This window comes from Temnothorax curvispinosus, unplaced genomic scaffold (genome assembly GCF_003070985.1).
Source record: "Temnothorax curvispinosus isolate PA1 unplaced genomic scaffold, ASM307098v1 QBEX01006326.1, whole genome shotgun sequence".
In the NCBI taxonomy this organism is placed as follows: Eukaryota; Metazoa; Arthropoda; class Insecta; order Hymenoptera; family Formicidae; genus Temnothorax; species Temnothorax curvispinosus.
The window spans coordinates 1,087,450-1,100,734 of NW_020216106.1; the positions used below are offsets into that span (position 1 = coordinate 1,087,450).

General features: G+C 42.7%; 1 pseudogene; it reads right to left on the reverse strand.

The window, feature by feature from the left end:
• Positions 1 to 448: 448 nt before the first annotated feature.
• On the reverse strand, positions 449 to 7,140 carry LOC112455775 (annotated as a pseudogene).
• Positions 7,141 to 13,285: the final 6,145 nt, after the last annotated feature.

Sequence of the window (13,285 nt, forward strand, 5' to 3'; positions counted from 1 at the left end):
GACATTTCACGAATAAGATCACGAGTTATCTTTGTAAATGAATTTTTAATTTCCGCTAAGGATAACTGTACCGTTATCTCGCGCGAAAGTTTTCGGTTGCTTCACTTATGTAATTCCGTTTACTTCTATCATCTTGACGAATATTGTACAACGAATATTGACGAATATTCATTTAGATTAAGCGAGTTTCTTATATAGCGTGGCGAGCTATATTATGGAGAATCGTCTCAAGCTCAATGCGCTTTTGGAGATACGGATCATTTTAAGCTGATGATATTATTAACATCTTGGTTTATTATTTTATTTATTAAGCCTAATTTACACTAAATAATCTTACATAAAATTACGCCTTATTTCTATCATTAATCTCTCGATATCTTAATTTATTTATTTAACTCTAGTTTAGTCTAAGAAACGTATGATTTTATGAGTTACAATTACGCATTAAACGCGACAAGAGCGATGGCGAATGTACGAAATGCGAGTCTCGATTTCCTTAATTTCTGTATTGGAACTGCGGCCGGCGCGCCTGCTTCTTGCCCATCGACGAGAGATCTATGGTCTTCCCGTCTGGGAGCACCAGCTTATTCTCCTGGTAATCCACAAAGCCGTCTTCCTCGTCCTCTCGTTGCTGCTCGTCGCACTTGATCCCGGTCTCGTACGTGTACTCGCGTCGGAGACCGTCCGGATCGATGTATCCGTATTTACCGCTCGTTATGCAATCCTGCCCGATTGTCTCTTCCTTGTACGATCCGTCATCGTTTTCGAAGCCCCATGTGATAGAACCATCCGCATTGTCGTGCCGGTATCGCCTGATAATCTACAGAATATTGTTTGTTATGTCGTCAGTTGGAAGATTTTTTTCAAGAAAGAATTTTGATGTAGATTTTCCTATACCGATATCTATGGCATATTACGAACTCGGTATGTTAAAACTACTTTAGAAGATCTATAATTTGCGTCAGATTCCAGAATAGAATTCTATAATTTTTATATGACGTGTTGCATTCTGATTCTTCATTTTTTGTACACAGCGTATAACATAAGAATAATAGAATTCTGTTCGGTATTCTGATTGATCTTCCGAGGTGGTCTTAAGACTCGTTTATAATGAGCACGCGAAAAACATCGGGCGTGTCACTTCACAAATTCGACTGGAGTGTTGCGTAACGGGCGCGAACAGGTTTCCTCTGACCGCGTTTATGAGTTATGCGACGTTATCTTGGGATAAAAAGGAGCACGACGGCCAGACGATTCCGGCTTTCACCTTTCGATTTCAAAACTCTATCAATCTTTTCGTAGTTTCGAATTGTACCAGCCTCGTTCGCGTAATTCGCGATTCATATTACGTACTTATTCCTATCAATATAAAATTATTTAATTAATTTCAGGGTAAAAGAGCTTATCTTACAATTAGTTGAAGCTAATCAAGAAAATAGAAATTTATTTGCGATCTTACGGGATATATTCGATAGTGGGCCTACCTGCGCTACCGGCTTCTTGCCGCGGATTTCGTAAGCCTGGGATGGTTTCACCGGCTTGGGTGGCTTGATCGGTTGCTGGAACGTGATATCGTCGATGATCTGCTTCCTCGGGGCTTTCGTGGGCTTCTGCGTTGGGCGATACTGAATAGGAGGAGGCGGCGGCGGGGGTGTCGGGCGATATTGAATGGGCGGTGGCGGCGGAGGTGTCGCGGGACTCACTCTGACGCTCGCCGGCGTCACCGTATGGAGTGGACGGTATACCTGCGGTCCTGAAGCCACCGGAATTACCCGCGGTGGATTCGGCACCGCACGCGGCACCTCCTCACTCAAATCCTCCTCGCTGTCCTGGCTCCTGGCCTCCTGGCTCTGGTCGCGCGAGTCCTCGTCCTCTCGGGTGGAATCGCGCGACAGGTTTTCCTCATCCTCGGGTTCCTCGTTCACCGGCTTCACGTGATGCGCGAACGAAGGCGCGGATACCGGCAAATTCGGCCGAAGGGGACGGAACGTCCCGGGCGCGTCGTCTCCGAGGCCTCCCCGGGGTCTGCAATTTTAGCGACGTTAGCGGTTTCTTCAATTAACGAATAATAACATGTGGCTATGCACTACAGAGAAACGTTTACGTCTAGTTCTCGGAAGTACTTCATCATTTTCAAGTACCTAGCTACGTAGCTGTCAGATCATATCAGACACACTTTTTAATGACGTGGTAGTTTACTTTTTCGCTGCAGAAAATGCAGAAGGTGAAACACATGAAAATGCCAAGAATATTTTATTCCTTACCAGTTACAACGTTACACATGCATTTACATATTTGCTTGAGCCCGCTCACGTGGAACGGTATTCGAACTTTCTCGTTTTAATTTGCAAGCCTGATCAGAAGCGGTAGATTTGTACGTCAGTATTGCGTAATCCGGCTATTCTTAAATACGGTAATTTCGCACTTCCTACTTGTAATGTGAGCACGAGTAACGTTGCACGAAACTTGGATCCGTTAGACTAATTAACAACGGCATATGTAGGTTCATTCTGTACCTCTCGAACAGATACGCGCGTCGCCCGGAACTGGTTTTCCTGCCTTTCCAATAGCTCGGATAGTTTGCTCGAGTAGTCAGATTACGCGATTAACTTTTAGTACGCGATTTATTTATATTCGTCGTTAAATTTTCCAACAAGGTCATATTCTAATCGGATATATCGTCGAAAAAAGGCAAAAGATCTTCAGAAATTTTGCGAGCTCATATACGTCATGGATTATATCCACATTTTCGAAAAACAAAGGAAAAGAACTTTGTCAAAATTAACTTATTAAATCATGCCTGAAAACTTTATTTTCTTATTAAATTCTCCCGAGTTCTACACAATCAACTATCCCACGTTCGGATCAATTAAGTATTAAGTGTATGATTGATCGAGATATTATTTTAAGGAGAACGGTCGACTTATATGTCACGAATATCGACGTGTTCCTTAAGAAGAGACAAATGTAAGAAAAGAATCTTGTCAAAATTAATTCATTAAAGCAAACCTGAAAATCTTAACTATTAAATTCTCTCGCACTCTACGTAATTAATCATCTCTGTATGATTAATGATCGGGGCATTACTTGAAGGAGATCGGTCGACGAAATCGTTGATTGGGGAATGCCGCCGCCGGTCCGGTACCGCCCGGTCGGGGTGGTAATCTCTGATAGCGAGTCGCTCGTATCGGAATCGGTGCCCCCCTCGGTCCATCCTGGATCTGTGCCGTGCAGAGCGCGGCGACGCACGCCAAGAACTGGAAAGGAGGATTCCTTAAATTATACAATTTCATTTCTCGATTGCAAGTTTCCGGCCGTGCTCCAGAACTGCCGTGGAGTAATGGATAATTAAGGGTAGACGTTGGCGCACATTTTCATCGTCTAGAATTCTGTGGTTTAAAGACTTTAAAGTATCTAAATCGTGGCCGGCGGACCTACCTGTTTTTGTACGGCTCGCGTAATTATTATTATTATATTTAGAGTTCGCCAATAAATAATTTGTGAAAGATCGTTTTTTTCTCTTGTTATATATCTACTATGTAATATTTTCAATATTTTGCCTTTTCGCACGCAAAGCTTAAAATATTTAATCAAATATAAAATGTTTAGTAAAATATAATCTGGCGCTCAAATAAAAAACTGCTAATTCCTGATTTAATTATAGACATACCGCGCTGTTCCGAGAACCATCGTGATATTCGCCGAAAAAGGAATATTATGATGAGCGATAATTGCTCGTACTTCCGTATTGAGGTTTTCGACGTCATTTTCTCGGAGGAGACGCGATAATGAACTACTATCTATAAGAGTCGTGCTCTTGAAATCGCATACTAATCATCCGCTCGTGTCTCGTTTCTCGATTTCTCCAAAGAAAAATAACGAGGTATACCGGGCACCGATAGCGGTCGTTAAATCTCTTTCCGAGTTTTCACCGATAATTCCGTCGGAGCACGAGCGTTTTCATGCAGCTACCTGAGCTATACCGATACGACGCTAATAAGAACGATCATTATTGAAATAAAAACAAAAAGTTTCGTACGATATCGAGATATTGGAATCAATGAACGGCAACGCCGAGCGGTGTAACGCGTTACGCGAAACCAGATCGCGCGGCATTATTCCGGTTTGCCCTCCGCGTTACGAGTTACGAGCACCGGCGGTGCCGGTTGCTCGCGTACGCAAAATTGGCCTCGTCGAGAGAAAAGAGAAAGTGATTCGATTCGGCCTTAAGTCGCAGGTACTGTACGCAGGCATCCCGTGCATAAATAACACGCGTGTTTAGTTTAATGTATGGCATGACATTTAAGCGACGACCGCGTCAACCGGCTCGCCGAGTTGACGGAAAGTGCGAAAAATAGACGGACGTTACGCGCGTTGCGTTGAAAATTAGAAACAGCAATGGAAATTCAAATAACTGTCTATCGGCTGTTTCACTTTCATCGTTATTCTCATCGCAGAATCGAATTAACTCCGCACTTGCCATGTATAGACATGCGTGAAGCGAAAGAAAACATTAAATAATAATTTTCATTTTTCTTGTTGTGATATGACATAACAAGATAGGAGAAATCATTCTTAATATTTTTTACATAACTTATAATTTCTTGCTAAAACTTCTTGTAGACTTTGAGCACACATCTGTGATATGCTCTAGTTCTATTTTATTATTAAACGAAATAAATTTGTTAAAGTTTATCATACGTTTTTTATAATTCTCTTTAGAAGATATAGAATTCACTTTAATTAGATTAGATTATTAGTTAAAATTCACTTATAATTTTATATGCCTTATAATTTATTATATATGTGTGTATTCTGATAAAAAATACCAAATATCTTCCGTATTACACGATATTACAAGTAAAATTCTATCCTGAATTCTAATATAGATGCGGTAAATCGTTTAAGTCAGGTTTACAGGGGAGATAAAGTTATAAACAGAATTTCACGAGCTTAAGCTTAATCGTTAACGTTAATTCAATCAACATCTATATAGAAACGAATGACCGAGCGTATCCGCCGTATCGGCCAGAAATGATGCATTAAGCAGATTTTAACAACGTGTGCGGTGCGACCACGTTGGAATGCACGGACAGCGAGACGCGAGAGGCGGGCCGAGCCAAGTCGAGTCGGCGAATTCGTTTTTTACGCCGGTTCCGAGTTGGGGCACGCGCGCACCGACTCGTTTACGCGGAATACCTACGGCGAAATAATCTGTCCGCGACTTTCCTCGCCGGGCGCTTTCACTCGCGCTCGCCCAAGTCGTTGACGATTTTCGGCCTTCGTAATGCCGATCAAAGTGCGCGAACTCCCGGTCCGGCCCACGAAAGACAGGTGAAGGATTGAGTCGCGCGAGCGAAATCCGACAATGGGAAACACCAGAGTCGATGAACACCCTTCGTCTCACGCAAAACACCTTTTTCATCTACGTATCAGTTTTGCGCGATAAATTTTTTAATGACCCACACAAGCGAACGATCAAAGCGATCGATACAATTGCTTAAAAGTTCCTGATTACTTCTCAAATATAGAAAATTAAGGTGTTAACAAATTAGTTTCTGTTTCACAAGATTCCTTTTTAAATATCTTTATTTTTTTTTTAATTTTAACTATAATATGTTTGTTTTTTAATTTTGAAATAGCGTTCAATAAATACGCATAATAAATCAAAATTTATCTGTTTCTCCCTGAATTTCTCTCTCCCATTTAAAGAAATGACAAGTTAAAACGTATTCTAATAATGTCGAACATTCGCGTTTTGCGTGTAAATTGAGCAACAGTCCCTCTCTCCTTCGTCAATTATTTATTTTGCTTAAAAAGTGCACGTAAATTATCAGTCCGAGTTCTGCGTACTTGACATACTCGTGGTGCCAGTATTTAAATATCCGTCGCACAGCCTGGCACCACTCACACCGCTGAAATCTCACCGTGCCACTTGAGGGTTAAAAGATGAAAGTGATCAGAACAGGTGGGGTCACGCGCGAAAGAAAGCGAGTATAATATCGAGTACGATGCGAACAAAAACAAAACGCGAGGAAAAAATAACCGCTGCGGGAAAAGAAATTGTTTACTCCTTTTAAAGGCGAACAACCTGTTGTTTTTAATTATTTTATATAATACATGCCGTATCTAAAGATAAAACTGTCGAACGTTATGTAATTTATTTCGTGTCGTGGTTCGAAAAGGAGAATCAACAGGTGTTAAATATGACACGTTTGTAATAAAATACCATGTTACGTAATGAAATATTTGATAGATGTATTATGTAAGATTTGATTGCATGAAGTAATATAATATATCGCTAGTAATATAAATATGTAAGTGACTATATGAGTTATGCAGTTAACAAGATGCTTTTAAAAACATTACTGCTTAAACGTAATGCTATGTTATATTAGAAATTATAAAGAATAGTCTAACAATAAGAAAAAAACATAAGAAATAGATATGAAAAAGCAACTCTTGTAAACCACGTAAAAAATAAATTATAAAAAATAAGAATTAATAAGAATTTATTTTGTGAATAAATCAATCAATGTTTAAAAAATTTTTCGACTTATAACCCATAAATATTGTTAAATAATTAAATTCTTGGATTAAATTAGAATACAGTAAATATCTTTCTATTTCACTTGATTACAACCCCACATTTTATTCTGTGGAAAGATTAACAAGATCTGATCTTATACGAGAAATATGGTGCCAAAGAGGAAAGGGATAATATGTCGAAAATAATTAGACTGATTGTGAGAGACCGAGAAAGAGGGACATTCAAACATTCGCAAAGCTAATTCTGCTTTTGAAGATCAGAAATTCAAGCTCGTGGAATAGACTTCTTCACGATCTATAATCAACAAGTTATTTTCGCGGGGTGGTAGCGGCAATCGGGATAAGGGACGCGCGCGGTTGGAGAACACTTTGACGCCTCGCTAAGTACTCACGATCACCGCGACGCGCATGGCCGGGGTTCTTGTTGTTGTCCCTTGTTGTCGCAACGATGGGCACGCTGGGTGTGGTGCCGTGGCGCGTTTGTGCCTCACACTACCGCGAACGACTCCCCGTCTCCGCGTTCTTATACTTATATCCCCGTTTAAATTCCTATGGTACGGCCGGCGGGCAGCATGCAGGCCAACTTTCCATCCAGCCGTCCAGGAATTGTGTTCCGCGCTCGCGCCCGCGAACGGGCGCGAAACGATCCGCCACCGCGACGATGCCGACGGTACCGCGATCACGCCGTCACCCCGCCGCTCGTCGGCTCCGCGAGATCGCGGAGAAGACGCTCCTCTTGCCCGCGAGGATCGTTGATCCGAGCCGATGGCAGATCTCAACGTGCTCTAATTCACAACGTGAATTATTATTATTATTACTCGAATAAGATTGCCGCTTGCGAACTTGAATTCCCCTCGAACTCACCCTTTCCGCTCTTCCCCACGCTTAATCCTGCATTGCTCAAATAAAGGAAATGAGGATTAATGTAAGATCTCTCTTATTCGCGTGTCGCAAGCGTACTGCTAGTTGTTGGTAATTTATGATGACATTTGGGTTCCCCATCTTATGTGCGCCATAAATGAATCGGAAGGTATATCTATGTAAAATTTACATAGATATACCTTCTTGAATAATAATTGATGGATCATTGATGGTAACACCTATCTAATAGACGTAACGGTTTCTGACTGGCAAGAGGCTCACACAAATGAATGGATCGGTAATGACTACTGAAATCTCACGACTAGCGCGCACAACATCATCAATCTTGCCGCCAACTGCCGCTTATTACTGTGAATTTGACATAGATGCGTTTAAATCAGTGAATTTTCTCTGTCGCCAGAAGTCAAGGCAGAGATTAATGGGAGATCTTGCGACACGTAGAAATGACGATCGCTAATTGAGGTGATGCGCAACTGAAGGGATCCCTGGTCCATCGTTGCGTGCAGAAAATTTCCACACTCGAATCAGTGTTGGATAGGTATTAGATGTATAATATTGGCTTTCGTTTCTTCCGCGAGGATCTGTCACGAGGATTCACACAAATGTTATTTCGAATTGAGATCTCGCGCGCGTCGCGGATAAAACGATTTGGGAGATTGTCATAGCACGAGCTGAATAATTTGTCGTAACAGACGTTGATGGCTAGTCAGCTGTCACGTAAAACTCATATATGGATGTGAAGGAAGGTAATAATGATTATGCAATATCCTGTCAATTTTATGCCCCGCGCGAGAGTGCCATTATAGTATATCGTTTTTTTCTAATAAACGGAACTGGTTTCTGTATATGCAATAAACATTTATCGCAGCTAAAAGATTGAAATTGGTAATAATATCATTCTATCTTGTATTCTCTCTTTACATCTAAAGAATTCTAATACTCTTTATATTCCTTCCCTATGTTTACAATTAGCTTTGCCAATAATTAATTAATGGTACAAAGTAGACTCGGTGAAAACTGATATCGCAGATAAATAGATATGAATTATAATAAAAGAAACCGATTTTTGTTTAGAATGAACATCTATCGTAATTATAAAATATTGAAATGTCGATAGTCAATATTATCTGAAAAAATATTTTTTGTGTCTATTTCTTATATTTGTGATTGAAATTGATGATAGCTAATTGATACAAAGTAAAATCGACAAAAATTAATGTCAGATAAATCAATACAATTGATGTGATTTTTTTTATCTTCTGTATTATAAAACTATGACATAATTGAATTTGTTGTAACTTAATTGTCAAATCTTGACATTAAAAGGGCTATTATTTTATTTCGTAGATTACCTCAAGCGAATATTTTTCAAATAATTTTTTTCGTCGAGATTTATCGTTACCGGGAGGCGATCGGTGGATGAAGAGCATGACTAGAACTTTTTGTGACTTTGTATTCTTCAGCAGAAGTTGCTAGAAACTCGTCCTGCACTCTCTTTCGCAGGGGTGTAGTCGAATCAGGATGCACCTGGTACCAAGTCGGTATTACGTTTTCAGATTTGACGTATATCTCGCATTTTCTTAATTCGAATGCAATCTTAATTTGCTGCGTTTTCATAGACCACATAATTTCACAGAGTCACAAAAAAGATAAGAATACAGCACGTAAATAAAAACGATAAACCTTAAAACCTAGCAAAATAATTCTGTCTAATTAATAATATTTACACGTTTAATTATGTTCTTTAATTGAGCGATTAAATAAAATTTCGAAAAATATATACGTTTTATTCTTCAAGTGCGCTCGCTGATCTTTATAAAGTCCGCACTTTAGACGATCTGTAATTTCGACTGAAATTCAGCTAGATTTCTATTTATAACTTTATATGCCATGCAATGCAAAAAACAAAGAATTAAAATACATACATACCAAAATGTGCGGCATATAAAATTATTAATAGAACTCTATCCTAATATCTGACGCGAATTGTATATCGTCGTGGGCTTAAAAATTGCAATCTTGAAAATATTCAGTTATTATACTTCTACATTGTGGGTTTTTTTATAAACAATAATTGTACATATTTTTAATAGCGTGAGATCTTGAAAAAATTTCTAGATTAAATAACTGCAAATCCCGCAATTTGTAAACTTCCATTCGATATTGGCAAATAATTTTCGAGAAATAAGAAAAACCTAGCTCTCCTCTCGATACACAAATAATTTTTCTTATTTTCTCTACATTTGGGAGTGGGACGAAAATATTGGTCGCCGTCAAACGAACAGAGAAATGGTACACGCGGCAAAGAGCCACTCGGCCGCTTTGTACGGTGTCGCGACGTCGCGGTCGCGAGTGCAACCGTCACAATAGCAACCTGGTGGCAGCTTTTTCGGGAATACACCCCTGCGCTCCTCCACCGCTCGGTGACGACGAAAGGAGCGAGGCGTGCTGCTTTTAAAGCAGCTCGCGTTTACGGCGCGCCCGGCGAGCCTCGAAGGCTCGCGCGTCCAAGGTCAGTGCCGGGGCCGACGAAGCCGGCCGGCTGGCTGGTCGGTCGGCCGATCGGCCGATCGGCTCTCCATCTCCGTGCCGATCCGTATCCTCGCGGCTGGCAACCGCGATGGTAAGGCGCACGTACTATGCGCTTATCATCCCGCCGGTGCAAGAATGCAACTCACTCGCGCTCGCTCGCTCGTTTGTTCGCTTTAGCAAGATTCGCGGTGCGCGCATTATTCGCGCGACAAAGAAATCACAAAGCGAGCGGGTCGAAGTTTTCTCATCCCGCTTCCCTCTCGTCAACCATTGACGACGCGTAAATCGATGGATTTTGTATAGCCAACATTTTGCATATCGTATCTGTGCGCTCGGTTTATCTTTCCTTCACGGCTCTTCTACGATGTCGAGACTCGACTGCTCGTAGCTCATTAAAGTTCGTATCGTCGCGCCCATCCTTCATCGGGATTCATCAAAATGTCAGGGCGGTATGTCGAGATTACAGCTTGCGATACGTTAGACTCGAGGGACATTGTTGGAGATTAACGTGGACCGAACGTGAATGTTTTACGATATGGAATTTCTTCGTTCCCTCAAATTAGGTTTTTTTAAATTAAAGATAAACTGATAAATAAAACTGATTTAGAAGACAGAATGCTGAAAGCAAAAAATACTCTACAAATCTCTATCGAAGACAGATTGCAGGGAAAGATTTTACGATTTTACTTAACACCAGGCTTTTGCACAATCTCCGGTTTAATGCAATTTCGACTCATTCCGTTTTTTTCCTCGCCACTACGCACCGTGAAACCGCAGAGAGTTTTTGCTTTGGAGTACTCTCGCGTCTCCGCCACAAATATCGTATCTATATAGATGAGAGAATGCGGTGCAAAGAAATGGCTAGTGCTTTAAGTTAAAGTGCCTTTGAGTCACGTTTAAATTTCGCGACGATATAAAGATGTTGCACTGACAGTTCTGCTGGTAAAAGAGTAGCACAAGCTTTATTAACAACATTTATCAAACTACTACTCGAAGATTAAAGAGATACTTCAGTCAGAAAACCAACAAGATGACATTATGCGTATCTTCAATCGTATATCTCATAAGAAAAAAAATTGTAGAATGTCTATGTATAAAATAAAAATCGCGGTGTTGCATCCGCAGTCATCACGAAATATCTCCAGCGAGACTGCATCCCTGTATCCACTGTATCCATGCGAGCGCAGCCTATGCCCCCTTCGTGAAAAGCGGCGGAGTCTCGCGGCTAGGAATTCCGCGAGGGCCCCCTTTGCGGCCGAAGGCAGGCAGGCAGATATGGGCGGACAAGCGGGCAAGGAGGCGCAGGCAGGCAGGGAGGCAGGCAGAGCGAGCAGGTAGGTAGGTAGGTAGGTTGGTAGGTAGGTGGGTAGGTAGTGCACCGGAGCAGAGGCATTCTCGCGGGAGGAGAAGTCGAGCCGAGTCAGCGGTGGCAGTGGCGACGGCGGCGACGTCGACGACGACGATAACGACGACGACGAGGGCAACGGCGACGGTGGCAAGCAAAGCTCAGACAGATCACGCTCGTTGAGTTGTCGGTGGACACGAAACCCCCTCCCCCCCTGCAGAACCGGTTCTCCGCGTTCGTCCTCTCCCCCTCGCCCTGTCCATCCCGCGGATCCCTTTTTTCTACGTGTCACGGTCGTCGTCGTCGCACTGGCGTCGCCCGTTCCTGCACCACCGTCGCGAGAGCACCGTCATCGATACACGCGCCGGTACCCTCGCGCGCCTTTTATGATTAATTGTCTGTGATTCCTGCCGGCGCGGCGCGGGATAACCGGCAGAAGCGTAGTGACGAGGAGAGAAGCCGTAGATGGCGACGGAACGCCCGTCGGAGTGTGCCTGCTTCGGGGATTCGGGGAACTCGACGCTCGACGTCGCGGCCGGTCGCGGTCGAGGCCGCGAGTGCAGCGAACGCGCCGTAGTGCCTCACCTGTCTTCATCATCGTCATCGTCGTCGGAACGGTTTCACGGTTTCGCTATCGCGTCCGACGCTTCCGCGACGGTCTCGGCCGAGTGACATTGAGTGCACACGGGTAGCCTCGACTTCTAGGTATCGTAGCTTGGAAAATGATAGAGTCCGACGCCTAAGTCAGGGTTTCCCGAGACCCGAGGGCGGCGCCGAGCCGCCGTCGCTTCTCGGAACTCGGCGTCCCGAGAGGGGAACGAACAGGTGATGTATAGAAAAGTCGGGGCGCAGTAGTAATAAGTTTCTCGCTGTGCGTTCGCCGGAAGCTATACGGTTGCCAAGGAAGGATATCGTCGGATTAAATCGCGCGCCGAATTGGTCAATTTAGTGCCGAGAAGAATGGGCGCGTTTCTTTTGCATGTGAAACGTTGATTTAGATCAAACATATTTGCGAGCTTTCTCCCGACTCTCTCGATTCAACGATCATACTAACGATTTTATATTTGCAATCGCGTTTTTTAATAAACGTTGCCGATAGTGCTCGTAGCGCTCGCTCAGCGTTTTAACATTCAAGGTGGCGTCCGGCGAAACTCACATTCGCGTCACGCCTCATGAGCTCGGTAATGTAAGAATGATAAACTAAATTAATAATTGGTATCGCTCGGCGGTATCGCATCAATCAATTTGCCGAGTGGCTTGATGACGTTCCACCTGTCGCCGGTGCATCGTCGTCGCCTTCTTATCGTTATGCACATCGCGCGACAACGGTAAGGGGACGCGGTGGTGCGTGTCCTGCAATTTCACAGGAATGACATCGTCGAGTCGCCGGCGTCAAGTCCGCTGCTCCCTCCGCGACACTCTCGCAGAAGTTAACGTGGTGTTTTCACTCCTGGGCTCGGACATACTTAAACTTTCTGTAACTATGGGAATTACCCGTACAATCTATATTTCTTAAGTCTCAATGATTTCAATAATGATGAATTGTGTAATTTTCTTTTGTGACAGAAAAAAATCCGGTTATAGAGGATTAATTTAAATTCGCAATAAATTTGCACGCGTCACTCGCTGACATTTGTTCTCTCTCTCTCTTTCTCACTCTGACGACGATACACGATATGCATACGCGATACATTGTAAAAATGGTTTTGCAGAACAACGAATCGCTACGATCGTCGCTAATCTAAAACTCGCTCCTGCTTGTATCGGGAGGACGAAATCAAATTCTATCGAAGGGATCAAATGAAAAAATAATTGGGACTTGGGACTTTTGTACGTCTTCGTCGCGGAAGATTTTCGCAGAGTCTTCATCTGACGTTTTCATTATTGAAATCATGCTGTGTTTCTTTGCTACTTTTCGCGAGGAATCTCACGTTCTTTTCTTCGCGAGAGATTTAAGCGGGGAGCACACACTTCTGC